Here is a 20,330-nt window from a genome sequence, read left to right on the forward strand (position 1 = left end):
ATTAGCGATTGATCTCCCTCTCCCTGAGTTATGCAGACATGCAGATATAGAATCAAGAATCGTTTAAGGAAAACTGTTTCTCAGAATATTTCGGCTCAACTATCACTTCAATGCATGTCATGATAATATGGATGCGATATATTACTAGCATACACCATTAATAAAGTAAAACTATTCAGGAAACTAGAATAGTTTTGAGGTCTTGAACATAATGGGGGTGTTCAAACAGCGTCCAATTTCAAATAAAAGTATAGAAATCCAAATACTGACATAGGAGTGAATTAGACTGTTTCGAACAGAAAGTTAAATGTATTTTCCCTCCAGAAATGGAAAGTCAGACAACCCTATTCCCTTTCTGCTTTAACCTGAGGTTGATTAATGATAGTTAAAAGACATATTTTAAGGGAAAGAGTCTGCAAATTATTTCAGGGAAAAGATCAATGTCATCCTGTCAACACTGTAACCAAACAGCGGAACGAAGTATGGTAGAATTGCACGTGCGCACGACACCAAGTGAAAACCATTACTCCTCTTCTCGTTTTATAATCGCTCTATAAAAAGAAATAATAATATCCAAACCTTTATGTTGAAATATGCACTATTATCACAGAAAGCGCGTCCTTCCGAATGACGTTTGCTTTATTGGAAAAGGAATTATGTTGGCATCAAATAAAAACATCTTGCTTAAAGGCAATAGTCACACAAACGAAACTGATGTATCCAAGCCGAGAGATATTACGTAATATTTCAAATAAAAAAGTGTGTTGTTGGTGGGAAGTTGGTTCTGTCAGGAGCGGCGCCACGAGGGAGGCAAGGGCAGCTCCCAATGATCATTCAAGTATACAGTGAAAAAAAAAGAGGAAAACGAAACCAAAGAAGGGGAAAAAGGAAAGGCAGAAGAAGAGTAGAAAATATTTTTTGCGTGGTATGATTACATAATATGCCTATAATTCTTTCTTTTAGATATTACGTCACATTTTAGGTCATATGCCACTGCCCCTCCCTATCAAATTATCGTGACGTCACCCGTTAGTTATGTTGGTGGGATGACAACAAAATTACGCACATGGGTATTAATCAGAAAGGCTCGAGTCCTGCACCATACATGATTTATTCAAGTATCAAAAAATGTTTACAATACATAAGATTTTATAATTCGAGTTTTTACAATGCTAATACCATGTATCAATATAAATGGACAAACAGTCGAAATGATTAATGGACAGAGTGAGCTTCGGGGGCACTTGTTTTGTATTTCTTATACAATTAATAATCTGAGCTCATATTGCTAGCAATACCCAAAGCATTTTCAATTTTATGATGTAGGAAAAATAAAGTTTAGTATATAAAATGCCTTATTTTATGGCACTATCTGCCCGATTTTCATGATAATTTCCTGTGAGATTTACGTCAGAGAGTAATGTCCTGAAAATGATTAAGCGGGAGAGTCGTTTCTGGTCAAGAAAATTTGAATCTTTGGGCTTTGAAATCAAGTCATGGTGAATCGTAGTTATTGACAGAACTGGTCTTGATTTTAAAACTCTTCTGAAGAAAGTTGATCACTCGATGTGTGGTTTCATGTAGAGAGTGCTGAGCTCATCTCAGATTTTCTGTTGTGGTGAGTTAAGTAATGCGAGTTAGGTTGCTTTTCTAGTGGTTGTTTCCATTCGCCTTATTACCCCTTGAGAATTTGTCCCATAATTGGGTATCATGGTGATAATGTTCCGAAATTCGTACATTCCATCACATGCGTTTATTGTCCTTTTTCTGATTTCCCACCCCTCCCCCATCTCTCCCCCTCTGTCTTTCTCTGTCTCCCTTTCCTCCCTCTCTCTTTCTCTCTCTCCCTCTCTACTTGTGTTTGTGTGGAGGGGCAGGGTAAGGGTATGGATGTAAACGTCTGAGGAAACGCATGTGTGTGTCTTCCTTCAAACTGAAAATAATCATTTCGATATTTCCATGTCGCGTTCTACATTATTTCTACGTAATTAGCCCCCCCTCGAAAAGGGGCATTATTCTCGAGTTACATATTTACAGACGTGATGGACCTAAAGTGGATTCTTGTTTACTTCTTTCTTAAAGTTATAATTTGAATCCCACAATGGCCTTGGGCATGTTGGGGCTCCGTCGGATGTATGGCTTTCCTAGTGAAAAGGATGCGCGTCTATATAAAATTATTTTGCTCCAATGCCAATAAGGAAATCTCTGGATAAAACGAGTTGATTCAGTATTCAAACATCCCAGAATTTTCTTACGACATATACGACACAACCAGTCATATTTTTTCGCAAATGTTTCTTTGCAATTTATCAACTAGTAAATGTAATTTCATGTATACATTTGAATTCCATAATGATGCACTAATGACAAATTATTGCTAGTTTGCCTTGTTCAAACCTCTAATTTTCATTTTTCCTTACTTTTCAGACCGCTTAGATTTGCCACAAATCGCTGAGGAAAATCACTTGAGCAGAGAAACGCCGGCTACATACTCTGAAAGACATCCCTTCCACACTATCGCGTCTCCACTTGTCCATGATGAAGCGATCACTTTGCCAGCTGAGTAGAGCCATCCTCCTTGCAGCTTGTCTTCTCCTTCGCTTCGGACAATGCCAACCTGTTGCAGATCAGAGCTCACGTCAGCTATCGCCATCTTCTTCTCTTGAAAATTACCTCACGCTCCGTGCCCTCCTCTCACCGGATAAGACATTACCGGAGTTACTCTATGATGATAATTATAATGATATGGGTGAGTAGACATACTCCACCAAATAAAAAAAAGATATATGTATAATCACTTGCATGTCTTAATACAAAAGTAGGTAACCTAGTGTGATGGATGAAATTAAAACATCATAAGTTTCAAAATAAGCCTGTACACTCACGTTACTTAAAACTAGTAAAAGGGATTGGCCAAACTTTATTCAACTGTTGGTGAATATGTGTCCGACCAAATACTCTCTAAAAAAGGTTTACCCAATACTGGGTAAAATGGGAACATGGTTAGTTGGGAAAACAGATACCAAATATTTTGTGAATTTTACGCAATGTTGCGTTGAAATTTACCCTTAAAACATGCATTTAGCCCAATATGGGGTAAAAAAAAACCTAATCAAACATGCATGTTCTCTTTCTACCAAATATTGGGTACATTTTTATTCAGTGTTTTAGAGTGTATATTGGTAAAAATAAACAAACAGATTATAACCAATTGATTGTGAATATTTGGAGGCAAGGACACATATTCCCGACAAATTTGTTGTGTGTCCAATCTATATTAGTCCATGGTCCAATACTTTGAATTTGAACTCTAACGTTCTCATCATTCTTTTTTAACAGATGAATTGTGTACAAATATAAAACCTTGTAAACTAATATTAATTGAATTATGATTTTTTAATCTTGTCTTCTGAATTTCAAGGTTTGTTGGGGGGGAAGTAAGACTATTTGTCCATATTTTACAGAGATCTCACTTTCAATATAATTTGCTGTGTAGTGTTATATTACCCCTTACATGACACGACAAAGGTGTATCAATGTCGATTTAAAAACAATTGGATATAATGTTCCTTCGGGAAATAAGCGATAGCTGCGAGTATTAACCCACGCTACGTCGCCCTGAAAAACGATACATCATAATTCTTGAACACAGATCTCCGCGATTGCAAATTTTCAACGAAAATGAAGCCCTGGGCGACAAAAGTCTTGAGATTAAAATCGATTACTTTTCTGTCAGTAAAGAAAAGCACCTTCCAAAATACATCCTCTTGAGCTTTCCAGGTTGGTGCATCTGTCAAACTGTTCGTTGATTAAAATACAGCTCATCGCGTTATCCGCCGAGTGTTGAAAAGGTAGTAACTTAAGTTCGGTGATCTCGAAAAAAAATATAAAAAGTAATAAATTCGGTATAACGGTATATATCATTATTATTCTAGTAGGCATTTCAAATACATTGAGAATAAAAAGTTACAAACAAGTCAATGAGAAGAACAATTACAGTTTCATGTTGCATGTTAAAGAAAATAGGACCTGAATAAGAATTGGAGGCTGCTGTGGTATGGAAAAGGTTAGCTCAATAACCATTAAAAAATGTGTTTTTTCTACTATATATTAACTGTGTGTATGTAGATCATAGAATCAGTGAACGAGTTGTATAATTATCTTTTATTAACATTACTATTATCATTAGTAGTAGTAGTAGTAGTAGTAGTAGTATCACTATTATCAATATTATCGCCATTATCATTATCATCAACATCATTTATCATTCTTATTATTATCATTATCATAATCATCATCATCATATTCATTATGATCATCACAGCATAACGATCGCTGTTTCTTACATCATTATTGTAATAAAATGGTGTAAAATATGAAGAAAAAAAGAATTGTACGGGTAAGAAATTCTTATCCAAAATCCTGATGTCTTACTTTAATTTCTTAACTCATCAATATTTTATCAGTCGAGTTGTGCTCCAGAAGGATGTTTTATTTAATGACCCCCCCCCCCCCGAAAAATAAAAAGAAGCTCTTGCAGAAAATGAACAACTTTGATAAAAAGGTGATTATAAAATAATAAAATGAATAAAGAAATGCAGATTTTAATAAATAAATAAATGAACGTTTACTATGTAATCATGTAACATCCCTTTTACTACACTCTAAAAAATGAATTTGAACTAAACAAATCAGCACTCCGAAGTGCAGTCACTATACACGCTCTTTAAGAGCTAAATTAGCACTTCATTTTTTAGAGTGTACATCTGCATATTACATATAATAATCCATTGCCAAAGATATTTTTACTTTATCGATTAGATTAAGGAAATTAATATTACAAAATAAACAGAAGAATAAAGAAATGCAGACATTCATGTATTACTAACTTAAGGAAAAGGCGAATGAATGAATGAATGAATGATGGACGGACGGACAAATAATTTAATGTTTTACTATGCAATAATCTAGCATCCTTTTACCATATCAAAAATGACCGTTGTCAAACGCAAATTGATAATAATGGTGATAAAATCTGTATCATTTACACCTTATCATTTAGTTTGGTCAATGAATATTAAAATTGAAATGACAATAAATATTGATAAGTAAAGGAATAAATCAGCATAGATAGATAGATATAGATATATGTTTAGAAACATAACTGATAAATAGTGTGAGGGTGTGTGTGTGGGTGGGTGTGTGTATAAGTGGTGTAAAATAGATGATTTATTACTGGATAAATGAATGGATGCATAAAAACATAAAGGAATATAAATCAGTTAGCTATCATGTCTCTTATAGGTCAAAAAGTATCAAGGAGGTAGAATGTTCCGTGTCGACTCTGACTCTACATGACCACACCGTTTGATCGTTTTCCCTACTGCTTCTTCGAAAAGTTGAAAAATGTTGAAGACGGTTTGAAATCTATCACTTTCAAGATTTGTCATCGATCTGTCTTTGAGCCATTTAGACCGTCAGGCTTTTAATTGAAGTTATTCGATGCCAAGTGCACTGCCGTTCAAATCTAAAACCGGGATGACATTTCCTCCTTTAAAGAATAAATTACAACTAGCCCTAGTTTCATGAGGACATTGTGTGGTATGAATACCAGCGAGGCTTTCCCCGCAATCAAGTCTTTTTTACTATTATTGCTCAGCTAAATTGACCACGGATAAGGATGTGGTTTGGTGCATTTCATTTAATCAACAGGTATTGAGATTTAAAACATGTTCTAGCTTCTACTGTTGTCACAATAAATAAATGCAACATGAAATAAAGGATATGCACAATGAATAACACTTCTACCTCCATTATTACTTCAATACCCAAACGAAACGTCTAAAGTTTCTACCAACATATCGTACGATTCCATCGTTTAACTATTGTCTAGTTTCTAATAAACTACAAGTCATGAACAGAAATGTTTTTAAGGGAGACATAAACATATTCCTATATATTGATATACATATTCGTATATGTATAATCATGATTATATAGTAAGTATATCTTCGTTAACTTAATGGTATATGTACACTCTGAAAAATATTCGGTGAAAATGCTCAATGAGGGTAATTATGTGTCCAACCAACATTGGGCATTTCTTTTGGGCATTTTTATTTATTCAATGTGATGAAAGTTTTGCCCATTCTAGAGTAATTGCTGCCTTTTTTTAACCTTATACTGAACAATATGCTTCCCGCATTGGGTAAAATACTGCCCCAAATTGGTTAGACACATCATTACCCTCGAGCTGGTTAAAAGTTTACCAAATATTTTTTACAGAGTAGTATTTCACAATAACTGTTTCAATTCACTGAAGTCATTGGAAGACTTCGGAACAGTTCGTTGATGTCATTGTTGGTGAATGCATTGATTGAAGAATGACATCGTAGTGTATTTGCAACGAAGTAACTTTTAAAATAACTTCGAGCTAAAAACTATATCACATTTCCTGTGCCTCTGTAATTTGACTCATCATTGTCATGTTTACTACGAAGATAGAATACACATCTCGTCTTGACAAGAACATGGTCCATTGAGATCGGAAATTGGGATTGCAAAAGCGATGACAAACAAAAGGTCATCATTACTGTAGGTGTCAAAATACGACTTCCATCTTTCCCATCTTTGTCTTTGCCCAAGCCATTGTCCGGAAAATTGAAAAACCATTTCCCTCATGAACCATCATTTTTCTCATCATTAAAGCATTTATGTACAAGACATAAATACCGAAATAAGCGATATCAAGCAAAAAAAATAATATTGATAAGAAGTACACACTCTAAAGTGCGGTGTAATCCCAATAAAAAAATTAGATTAGATCTCGTATTATTATTTCTGATTACGAAAGAAAAAGATTAATATACGTCACACAGGTCGTGCTTAATGGTGTTTAATAATGAACATCATTATTGTCTGTTCTCGTTTTATGCTTAATTACTTTGTAAGACTGTCCCCGATAGTCATTATGTCTGAGTCAGTTCATAGCCCTGTTTTATCGATGACGTATGCTGACATGATGTATTAGAATTAAAACTATATGCCTAAAACTATGGAGTTTTGCATCCTCTTTAAAACCTGAATCTCCAATTCTATCATCTTTCTTTTTTGTTCTCATTCACTCACAGGCACCACTTCTCACTTCTCTCTCAAAAACACACATTCACCCGCCCACTCGCTTTCTCCATTGCCATGCAAATCTACTTTCCCACCCTTCTCTCACTACCATTGTCATTGTCTCATTACCTTTCTCTTCCCATCGTTCGTATTGTGTTCACACATTAGTAGGAGTCGTGATTACTTACCTGGGTTGTTTCATGTGCTTATTTTGCTCTTCAAAGCCACCATCAATCTGCTCTCGAATGGACGAGGACCTGACAGACACTTATGACTAACCGGCTCTCTGTTTGGTCTTTCACTCCACAAAGAAATTAGTTGTGCATTTGCGGTGTTTGCTTGCATTAATTTCTGAGTCGATATAACGAGCTAGAAATGAGGGTTCCTCTGAACTTGGACTAACATGTCTTTTTGCAGTTGATGATATCTCTCTTAGTGCCATTAAATCAGTCGGATCATGCATTGAAAAAGGGAAAAACGTACCATTCGATCCACAGGTACATTAAATGTCAGGTGCGCAAATATAGCAATAAGAATCGCAAACAGAATGATAATGGACATGAAATGCAAAATGGAATTCGTTTTCATATATGCCATTGATATCGAATTTCGTTTGTTTATGTGTTACTGGAAGATTAAGAGATTAGTTTGATTACAGATAATCAGAGATAATGGCCTTTTACCTAATCAGCGCGTCACGATTTGGTTGTCAGGAGGTGGTAAGTTCGCATTAAATACTTGGCCATTTAATTGTGGGCCCTATTCAAATGGACAATGATTTTTGAAAATGTAAATGACCTGCACAAGAAGAGCCCCGTAATTGACTTAAATTTCAAGTCTCCTTATTAACTGAATGAAAATGTTTAAAGAAGAGCCACTTTAATACGCCACGAAACTTAAATAACTTGGGTTTGCTGAGAGATAATCAATTGCACATCAATGTTATATCTCCCAAAATAAAGCCTTTCGTTCAAGATATCTAGCGAATCGAAAGAAAATGGGGATTTTTTTTCTTTCATACAACAGTGACATCTAAAATTGAATAGTATAGGGTTAGATTTTGACAAAATTAAACAAACGTTTAATGCCTCTTTTGCACACCCTTCTGACTGTTATAATCGAGAAATGTATTCATTTGACATATCATGGCTTTTGTTTTCGCTAATAAAATGCGCTTATAGTCAAGGTGGTTTATCGCACTTTTAACAAAGATAGTACACAGAGCAATAAACTTCAATTTGCGAATCCCTTAAAATAGTGATCATTATGAGTCGTTATGTAGATAAAAAAAAACTGTCAACCTGCAGCAAAAAGCAAAACTTAGCCTTGTGGAGATGAGGAAATCACACATTTTATCCTGTGATTTACCTTTCACTAATCATTATCAGTCATTATAGCATTTTACGAATTTGGAATATAACACCAAGAATATTACCGTCTGTTGCGAAATGTTTAAGGTATGGTCTGTGCAAAGATGAAGAAGCGTTTCTTTTTTCACTCGAGGAATCAAATTCTTGATTTTCATGCATCTTTGGGTCTTTATCTTAACCCGCTAATTGCATTTCTAAGGGGACAGACGATGTTCTGCTACCGAAGATGACTTGCTTGACGATTTTATCACATAATTGGTGACAGTTATGTCGCGGGGTTTTCATTTATCAGTTTACTGTAATTTGATATACATGGAAAACAGCTAGGAGGCATGCTCCACAATGATGTAATTAGTTGACCAAGATAAAATCAGCGACCTGGATGTTCCTTGGTAATAAAGTAATATCAGGAATTAAAAGTTTTTTGTTAGATTGTGGCATATGCCAGGAGGTTCAATTTGATGTCAGGACTAGATCGCTTTTCCACATAGTTTGCTTTTTTCTGGTGACATATTAATGATTAAGTCCTATCGTCAGGATTTAAATTGTATATCTATATATAGATTTCTAAGAAATATTGGCTTCAGGTTTTTCTTTCTACGTTTATCCCAGAGATGTTGAAAATTTAGAGTGGAAATGCTGTACATCAAGAAACCTGAGGAGAATTTAATTAAACAAATAGTCGGTGATTTTTAATGGCAAACTGTTGTAAGCTACTGGAATCATTGCATCTGATTGGCTTAGAACATATATTCATTTGGCTAATGAAAATATTGAAATATTGGTATAAGGTGATTGCTAACTCCTGTTTCGTTCGTTACAAATATTTACCCCCTCTTCTTCTCATCCTGTTTAAGTTAGAGTCAGCTGGACGATACTCTTCACGTCAATGTCGCCAATTGTCTGAACCCTTCCCTGATTTTAAATTTTCATAGTAGGAGACACTTTTTAAAAAAGGAAAAATAAAAAAATTGGAAGGGAGAAATTTTAAATGCAATCATATTTTTGTTATTATTCTGTAAAGATCTACCATGATTATCTTTAGATTCAAAATGGGTCAAATTTTGTTGTCGCTTACTTTTTTCCTCAAAGTTTTGGCTCATTATTCCACTGATATCCAGGAAATAAATCTTAACTTCAGTTGCCCCTCGGTAGGCCCATCGATAGTTGAAAAATGATAATCTACATTTTACTGTAAAGAATCACAAAGTTCATATTTGATTGGTTGAATGATTGATGGGCATTAGATGATGGGAGTATCATTAAAAGGAAATGAATATTATTACACTTTCGTATGACATGATATGACTGAGTACCGCGAGTTAATCGAGCTTGTGTAGAGATTGGATCATTTAACTTTTAGAACTCCTTATATTAACGATATGGTATATTAATATAGAGACACATAATTAGGGGGTATTAATCATAATTTCGGAAATGGTAAAAACTTTAACCGTGATAGATTCTTATTATGCTATAACGACACATTACTTTTTTTAATAAAATGACTTAAGACTGGAGAAACTTGATTCTTTCATTGGTCATTCTCAAAACGTTTATCGGAAATCAACGTACAATCGGGAATGCTAAGGGACCTTAAGGCACGTGCAACTGTCTCAAAAGTGACGTGTCTAACATGGGTGAAGACATTTATTGATCTACCACTTAATGCAGATTGAAAGAAATCAATCAAAAATGGAGGACTATCGATCACCACACCATCGATAGTAGAATCGGTGATACGTCTAACTGTTATCTGCAAGAGGCAATAGTCTCATTACTATTCTTTCGAGTATTCCGTCGTTGTGTAGCGGAATCTTCTTCTAGTTCCGACCAGATGTATATATGGTGTAATTGCTTGAGATTACTGAACCAATATTTCTGCATCTAGAAATGAATATTTGCAATACATAGTTCATTTGCGATAAATAATTCTTTTTTCAGATTACCACAATGATATGATAGTATGCAAATCAAAAATATGGTGTCTATTTTTCATTCCATCTTCTGTTAATCACTTTTTAGGTCGAATTTCACTAGTTTGTCGGATTTATATAGTTCCCCGTCTTACACTGCCAACTCGACGTTAATCTGTTTGAGGCGCGTTCCTCGGGTAAATGAGATTAAAAACGTGTATTATATACAGCCTGAGTAAAATCTGCAAATCGCCAAGGTATTCTTTCATAGAGTAAGGATTTACCTGTGGCAGAGAATAAGAACATTTACAAAATGTTCATAGAGCTCTTGATTTGCGATGCTACTTGCGACACGGCTATTTCGCAAGCAGGATGAGTGTGAATTTGTACTCCTACAGAATTATCTAACCGAAGCAGAAAATTCTAATTATCACCATAAGATTTCACCTCGGGGCAGTCTCTGGTTCTTTGGGCAGTCGTAATAATTACGGATGTTCACCTCTTTTTTTACAAACCTTGGAGTTGTCAAAACATAGGGGAGTTTGGGTGTTTGTAATCATTTAGGAATAATTACCAAGGGATTGAAGTCCAGCCATTGGTCTTGAAGGAGGCTTGAAATGATTGCCAATTTGCAGCTCGTGTTCGTCATTTGCTGTTCTGCCCTAGTCTCTTTAATTTGCGTCTCGTTAAGTATCCATCGGTTAGATATTCCGTTTCATGTCCCCTGTTGCTGGGATTATCCCAAAGTCGTTGTCTCTCCCCGGAAAGCTTTTTTTGCCGATGTACATTTCATTCAGAATATCTTATTATCGATGGGGAGCATACGATACGGATGGGGTCTCTCGACCGTTTAAGGATACGAATCGGGTTACACTGACAAAATAATTATCGCAATTTCTCAGATTGGATTCATTGATATTCATTTCCGATCACCAAAACTTCTCGACCTCAGCCCTAAAATTGGGTACATGTCATCGATGGGAACCCTGACGTCATACAACCTTGAACGTATTTACCCTTAACGGTATTTTGTTTTTTTCTATTCCCAAGTGGTTTTAAAGAGGTGACGAAAGTGATTAAAAACGTCATAGCAGATTAAACAATACTCCGATTTAATATTAATGGTAATTACAAAGTTAAATGGGGCAAGGGTCAAGATACAATCCTGCCATTTATGGTCAAATGCAGATATTTTGATAAAGACTCTCAGAATGTAAATTTACCTTGCCGCAAAAAAAATGTTTTTCATGAGGGTATTTTTTCGGGATGTTGTATCAGAATACTCCATTAATCGAGATGGTTTCAGTATTTCGATGAGTGAACATGTTCTTTCCGGTTAGATAAAGGAGATGGTCGATTTTTTTAAATAGATGAAGTAATTACTATTGTGACTGTATCTAGAAAGAACTACTTCATAATTACGACATATGCAGGATTGATAAGAAATAAAAATCACTTAAAATTTGTGTGTCGTTATCCATGGAAAAACACCTACATAATGAATTACACTTTAACAGAATTTACCAACTCGTCACATTGATCAAATATTTACCCACACTATATTCCGATTTGATTATTACAAATAAACGATTAGAGCATAACGTGGCTGGTTGACTTTTTTCGACGATCGCAATATCTCTCTTTAAAAAAACTGTTTCTTTCTTTTCGCACTGTTCATAACGGAAGTAATATATTTAGCCCATATACCCACAAACGATGTAATCCAATGCAACACCTCTGGTGATATTACATAGGAAATCCTCGATAAAGCCTACTGCCTGAAGTCATTTATGATCCAGCGGTATTTCATGGGATGCGTTTCCTAATTTGTGGTTTTATGTCATATTCTAAATAGCAATCGGCATTATTTCAAAAGGAGTATTAATTCTTCCTTTCTACCCCCGGTGAAACAACTCTGGGCATGTCTGCATGAATGTTCAATGAGTAAATTGATGGTGTCATATCCCCACTTGTTCTTTTGTATTTTATTATATGTATTTTATTATATGAAATCAGGTTTATTAAAAATATTTCTACCAAGAATTTAAAAAAAATGGATCTAAGGTTAATGCTAGTATTAGTGACGACATCAAAATGAGTTCGTACAGAATCCAATGAAATGACCACCAAAGTGTCTGTTTGTATAAATAAAACGCATGTGCCAAAGGATTCTGGAAGAAATTGTGTAATTGCTAAGAAATCAGCCAATAAGCACAGGATTCGGGTAGAGCGTCGGGCCCGACGCTCTAAGCAATAATTATACATTGTCCCACGTGCGCTTATCTGTGTTGGGGATCTTCGGTGTGAACATTTTTCAGCGTAGATTTCAAGATTTAACAAAGTTCAGTGAATGTAACTGTACCAGATCTAGATCCTCGATGATATACTGACAATTAAGCCTTGTTTTACAGACTTTCTCATGAAATCAGTGTTTACTGCAACTACTGGAATTTATCTTTAATTGCTGCAAATCATTTCATTATAGAGGAGACACATTATTAACACATTCTATGAAAAAATTAAACAATTATGATTTCATGTAATGACATAAGAAAAAAGGAAAGTGGGGATGTGACATCATCAGCCCACCTAATGAATATTCATGATGATGTGCATATAACTATTGTCACAAAATAATGCTAAAGTTTAAAATTCAATAACTTGATTATTTGTTATCCGATTTTGATGAAATTTTCAACAATTTGCTATTTTCTTTTCTTTATTGTGACTTCAATAAAATGATATCAAATTAAATATATATATATATATCTCAACCTCTCCCTTTCTTTCTTCTCTCTCCCTCTCTCTCTCTCGCTGCTTCACCCTAATGTACAAGCTCATCACTTTTAGATAGTTGTACCTCGAAAAATAAAAATCGTTATATTGATATTCCTACTGAAATCTTAATTACATCGAACGGTTATTCGCAGGGATTCATCATGATTAGACCCTGATATCAAATCCATTATGATCTTATTAATATATTTTCCATGCCGGTGTGTGTTTACTCTCAAAATAATGATATTGGTTTATTACTCGTTTGTGAAAAGGAGATGAGTCGATCGTTTTCATGACACTAAAATGTATTTTAGTTGCCATGCAAACATAGCAGGTATAAACATTATTTCATGAAATGCATATCTACCCAGTATTTTCTTCAACTCCATATCTTTTGAAGGGCTGTTGCTAATTTTAATTTTTACTTTTGATTTTGAACGAGAGATACACACTCGGAGAGGTAAAGTGGTTCTCGGCGTCCGTTACTTGTACTTTGAAACCCTTTCAATATCTTCTTCTATCAATTATTTTTATTTGTTGAATACAACTCTCAAGTGCAGGAGCAAACAACTTTGAAGATACATTAGTATGAGGTTTTGTTCCGAAAGAGCAAAGTGTTTAATTTGCACCAAGGGAAGAAGCGTCTCTATACCAAACTATTGACATAATTATATAGAGATTTCAGGCAAACTGACCAAAATATAATTGTGATCTGTGACTCTCATCTTCGTTCTTGAATTTGAATTGAGAGGAGTGAATAAATATACGTTGTCAATATACTCGCGACTAAATAATAACTTGGTAATTGCAATGGTTATGAAAATAAGATTTGAATGTGCCAAGTACTAACAATTCACTATTGCAATTAGAATGCATTACCAAATTGATAATATATAATAATATTTTTGCAAAAGGGTTAAGATATATTTTTTTGCTAAATGTAAAAAAAAATAACGTCTATATCTACAACCACTTGGACTTCTGCTAGTGCTACTACTTCTACTATTATTCTAATACTACTAATACATGTTATTTCCTATTCAACTTCCTACCCATCGATATGCTTGTCACTTTTATTCCTTATTTAAATTGAAGTTACACCAATTCACATGTAAAAACTGACGCACATTTTTGGGCAGAAGTCGAGTGCACAATTTCGGGGGGGGTAAGAAATTAAAACTACACAACTGAAGACTTATGTAAAGGTATCTAGTCAATATAGAGTCATATGAACTTCAATTAATAAAGGAGGACAGCTTATATGATCATCATCTTTGTTAATCAACTTATTTTTATCTGTTTGTGTAAACGAAAGAACATATAGATCATTAAAATCGTTCACAATGGTCAACGAAATTTGTACCGAAAAATACAGCAAACCGAGGACGTCCTCGGTTCGCTGTGTGTTTTCGGTATATTTGAAGCATGTGTCCAAGTCCGCATTGCCAGTGTAAGTGCACTCGTACACACACATATCCAAAGACGCGTGTATACAGACTTGGAAAATTCTCAGAGTCAGCAACCATGGCTAAAGGCAGTCTTTCTACCAATGATAGCTAGAATTCTCCGATAACATCTACAATATAACCATCAGTGTGAATATTGCAAACGGGATATCAAAATTCAAGAAAATATCAAGACAACAGTTCAGCTTACAAAGCATTAAATGGGAAATTGATAAACAATGGCCATATCTAGCGTAAATATATCCCCTTCAATGTAAGCATAAATATGTTTAAAAATTCTTTAAAAGGTACATTTTGGGCTGATTATTTTTCATGTTCAGCCCAAGTTCATCTTTGTAAACATATGAATGTCTAATTATTGTTCCATAGAAACGACTCCAAAAATGAAGGTGAAAATGTATGCATGTGAAAGGATTTAAGATTGAATTACTAATCTTCTAATAATCCGCTTTGTTTATTTGTTTATATCTTTCATTGCAGAAAGAAGCCGACGATCTGGGTTTTTGTTGGAATCGTTTAAACCAGTTTCAATGGATGTCATTAGAAGGGTCCTTAAGAACAAGCACCAGGAGGCATTGGCAAACGCAAGAAGAAACTTAATTGACCATAACAATCAAATAATGTCCATGCAAGGTAGGAGATGATAGAATTGAGCAGAACTTTCGGATTTTTATTTTTAAACAAGAGATGACCATAAAACACATGTACACAAGCAAACAAAACTGCAATTATCGAAGTATACATTTGATTCATTGGGCGTTATGGAATAAGTGTTATTCATGCAGGAGTGGTACTAAAATTCTCATTTTAACCGTTCTATATTGATACTACTGTTAAGGAGTAGATTGAATTACGCAATATAATATAAAGGTAGCACAACTAATAACCAATTACTATATGAACATATACTGTCAAAAATGTGAAATATATCAATTTCAGCGGATGTTTATTCTTAAAGACTCTTTACTAAAAAAGGGTTGAGTATTTTCGAATCCTTTCCCAAAACTGTGTACTTACATTGTAGTATATTTGGAATGATACTTCGGGAAACGGAGTCAGATGTGCACTAATCCCCATATTATGAATAAAGGTATTAGGTGATTATACTCGCTCAAAGTGGAATTCTATATATAAAACATGTCAGCATAAGGAAGATATTTTCTTTGCCGGACTTGAAGAATATAGACTAGGAGTACATTATCTAATGTAGGACTACTGATTATTGTAGGTTGTAACCAATTTCGGCTTTTACCACAATAGTATTTCTTAGCTTTTTACTCTGATCACCTTAATTGGCAGTGCTCCTTACCATTACTTTAGTATAATATCGAAAAGGTTGGCATGTAGAAGGATTTTAGAACATCCGTTGTCGTGATTACGATACAGTCGAAATGAGATGACGTCAACGGTTGTCAATGTTACCTTATCTGCAGATTATATAAACTTATTTTTTGAAATCTACTTTCTTATCGATATTGATTAACTACGATTGTGCTGTTCCTTCACATAATCAGTGTATTAGAATACCATAGGTGTACAGGATAGTCAAAATAACGGAAAAGAAAATAAGCATTAATATCTTCGTGGCATGACAGCGTAAAATTTATTCCTGTTGTTCTCCTTTCAAGAAAATGAAGTAGTTTTTTTATACAAAGACAGTCTAAAACGACATATGATTGAGACAAGTTGCCACTAGCTGTGGTCAACAGCCAGCAAAGCCAATCCATTGGGAGTGTATTCCTAACTCTAACGACTCTCTCAGGACTCTTTGGAGAGGTCTAGAGAGCACTTGGCACGTAGCTTTCTGTCCACATAGCATGCATATTGCTTGAAGTGTATATGCCTAACTTTAGCTAGTATTGCCTTATATCACACGAAATGCCCACGATATAAACCATGTATTACTGAACTAACGTCGGAAAGAGGTTTAATAATGCATCTCCCGTTTGTGTTTGATGTATCACACTCAACTGCACCTTTCACAAATATTATGGAGTAGTTTATGAATGATATTTGGTCCAAACTGGTTTGTGGTATACAGTCGTATAATAATGGCCATGAAATCATATCAAAATATGTTACATAATCATGGATAACTTTGTGATTAAGTTGATTATAATGTGTTTCTTTTTCAAATTTGGTATTTAATTTGTGACATACATTTCTTGTATAAATCGTTTTGTGCATATTTAACTCTTTCCATTTGGGAAAGATAAACTAAAAAGTCTTAGAGTCTTAACACTTGTTACTTTGCCGTTTATTTAAGAAGAATACACTTTAGAAAATGTTCAATGATAGCATATAAGCTTATTATGATTTGAAGATCTAGGGGTTGGATAATTTCTGTTATGTTAAATTGTTTTAATTTGTACCGTTATTCCAACCAAATTTTACAAATGTGAAAGGAACTGGTATTCATTTGTGAAAATACAGTCATGGCACTGTTATTGACATAAGGCGTGGGAGTCATTTTAATACCAATGTAAATTCAAAACATTCATAATGTTTTTATCCATTCAAATTTTCTTTAAAGTTTTTACTTAACAAGTTACCTTACGTTGCTTTTAGTTTCATACTTTGGCACAGATTGGCACCAATGGCGATTTACCGATAGGTATTCAATACTCCCTCTTTACTCTAACATACGTACACACAACATAAAGACAAAGGTTTCCTGAATCAGTGATATAAATGTGTGTTCGAATTGTCACCGTACCCTTGTTTATTTTGTTTTGTAGTTTGCAGATTGTTTCCTTTGGTATTTCAGACTGTTCTGGCACCCTTTATGCTCATGCACACTTTTCTTTCTTTCTCTTTTACCACACGCAAAAACTGATAGCTATTTCCCTGTTATTTTACCATAACTTAGAGCATACGAACATGATTCCCTGTAAACAGCTCATCTCAATTTACTTGTAAATATCAATTTGTTATTTAAAACCAACTTTATCATCAAAGAATTGTACTATTTTCTATGTAAAAGTGTGTTATTATTTTCATGTAAACCCAATATTTCTTTATATCGTACATGATGTGTTATTAAATATATATGATCTGGTCAATTTTTTTTCAAATGTATTATGGTTTTAAATACTTGAGAGTGGAATGGCGTGCATGTGTGTGGCTGTGTACCTGAAGAGGGATGGTTAACGTAGAAAATCTGTTGTTCGCAGATTATTAAAAGTTTCTTTCCATGTTTTTTTTTAGACCAAATGATTATCTAAACCGAAAAAAAAATGTTTGGCAGCGTATTCACGAAATCCGGAGTTCTCACTAAAATGCGTTTCATTGTAATATGCATGCATTTAGATGATGTCCGCAAATTCGGACTCGTGAGTTTTTGAAGCGCCGGTCTGAAGATAATATTGAAATATTTCATTAAAACAGGATTAACACGGCATTAATTTTTTTTTCAAAAATGTAATTTGGACAATCACGAGTAACAATGCACATATATACGCAACAAATGTTGTTTTACTTTAACTCTGTTGGGAGAAACTCAACAAAAACAAGAATCATTTGATAAGAATGTGATATCGTGACATTTGAAGTCTAAACGCTTCTGCCAATTGAAGTCAGATAAAAAATAAATGCCCATTTTATAAAGATGCTTGGATGAGATAACAGTTTGAAAGTTTGTAATCAGCGTCAGATATGTCGGAAATCATCACAATCCTAATCCGTGATGATTTTTACATTTATTCTGAAACTATTATTTCATTTTCCTATATTAAATATATCAAAGTTTCAATTGAAACAAAGTCATGATTTAACAGAGAGCCAGATAGAAAATGTGTCGCATTTTTTAATAAAATTTTATAACAACTGTTAGCCTTTGCAGAATATCTCATTTATTTCCGTTATTTTGTCATAAAAAGTATTTTCTTTTTCTCTCGTCAAGCGGTTTACAGGACCCACCAGCGAACTGAATGCAATGGATTCATGCATTGGTATATTTGTCCCCTTAAACCGATTTTATTTTATCAGTAGAAATCATTAATTTCTTATCATGGCCTCCCCGGCATTACTCTTTAATATTTGACATAGGACACTGCTGTGGGGAATAATCATTTCATGGAGAGCTGTAACTAAGGGTATAACACGAATTTTTCGAAAAGGTTATTCTGTAAAATGTTATTCACATATAATGCCACTGGGAAATCTGAGCGAGGGGAGATGGTAAGGGGTATGTCTCGATGACATAGTTCATTGATCAGAGACCAAAGACTCTTGAAACTTTGAAGACACCGCGTGAGGACAGCAACCAATTTGCAATGTCAAGGGACAGACAGGATCAGCTATTTGTTCAACGTTTAGAGGACAGGTAATATAAGAAATTACCATTACAATAACAGCAAAACAGTTGTAAAAGGAAGATAATACATTTATCAAGGTGGAAGCAAATTTATCAAGTTCACCGTGACATCCCTTTTCCCTAGTTGTCTCTTTTAAGAGCGGAAACCATGTTCTACGGGATTCGTAGAAATCTTACAAAAATTAGAGAGAGACTCAAAGGCAGTCGGTGAACGGAGGTGCTTTCAACTTAAAATGGGGATTTTAGTGAAGATTGCAAACAGGATATTGATACTTGACTTTTGAAATGGAGCTTTCGAAGTTGAAGCAGGGACGTAAATCCATGTCGACGACATGAAAGGGGACAGCTTGATTTATAACTCTCAAACGCACGAACCCACACACATACGCGATCCACACGCACACACTCACATGTACACGCACGCACCTACACACACCCTCACATGCACTCGCCCTAACAGACACGTGAGAACAAACTCCTTTACACTCTAAAACAATCAGTCAAATTGACTAGTTAATAGGGTCAGCTGGGTGCAACTGTTATTCTAGTCATATTTGACTATTTTCTAGTCATATTTTACTGGATTAGAGTTATTTTTTACTAGAATATATGTCAGAAATGTGAATATCAGTGATTGCCATATCAGTTGCTCCCAGCTGACTACTGGTCTAGTCAATTTGACTGATATGTATTGGGTAACACACACGTTCACACGCCCTCACACACAATCGACACACAAACTCACCCACACATTCACTCTCTCATCCTCAAATACACACCCACACCTTAAAATCACACAATCAACAAACAACCTCCCTCAATACACACACGCACCATCCCATAGCTCCCCCTACACGAATTTCCACTCCCGCGCATCGATCCCATCCTCATACACGCGATCAAACACCCCAACAAACATGACAAACGAATGCGATGGTATCTAAAAAAATATTTATTATTTTCTCTTCCTTTTCTTCTTATTTTCACTTGTTGAAAAGCAATAACTTTCCCCTACTTTTCGAACACACGCACATTTGCTTACCCACATATACTTCGGGAATCACCTCTCTATAGTGCAATCACACACAGGGACCAGTTTCTTGGTCAAAATTTGTCATTTCATTCACCAAAAAAATATTCGAAATACATAGTTTACTAAGCAATGTGTTTTCTCAGACATAATATCAAGTGACTGAAAGTCCATTTGAATATTGCGTTGAACAAATCTGTAACGAATGCAGTAAAGGTTTTAAAAGAATTTCAACTTTCTCTTACACCACCCACACGGAAGCAGACACATTAAAGAGATCTGTGCTTATACATTACCTGCCGGGGGCATTTGAGAACGAAAGAAAAATACATGATA

General features: G+C 34.7%; 1 long non-coding RNA gene across 1 annotated transcript; it reads left to right on the forward strand.

Annotated features, from left to right (window-relative positions):
• Window positions 1-2,433: 2,433 nt before the first annotated feature.
• On the forward strand, window positions 2,434-17,711 carry LOC121421376. Its single transcript, XR_005970961.1, has 2 exons — window positions 2,434-2,749; window positions 15,130-17,711. It is a non-coding gene; the product is annotated as an uncharacterized LOC121421376 (long non-coding RNA).
• Window positions 17,712-20,330: the final 2,619 nt, after the last annotated feature.

This window comes from Lytechinus variegatus, chromosome 1 (genome assembly GCF_018143015.1).
Source record: "Lytechinus variegatus isolate NC3 chromosome 1, Lvar_3.0, whole genome shotgun sequence".
In the NCBI taxonomy this organism is placed as follows: Eukaryota; Metazoa; Echinodermata; class Echinoidea; order Temnopleuroida; family Toxopneustidae; genus Lytechinus; species Lytechinus variegatus.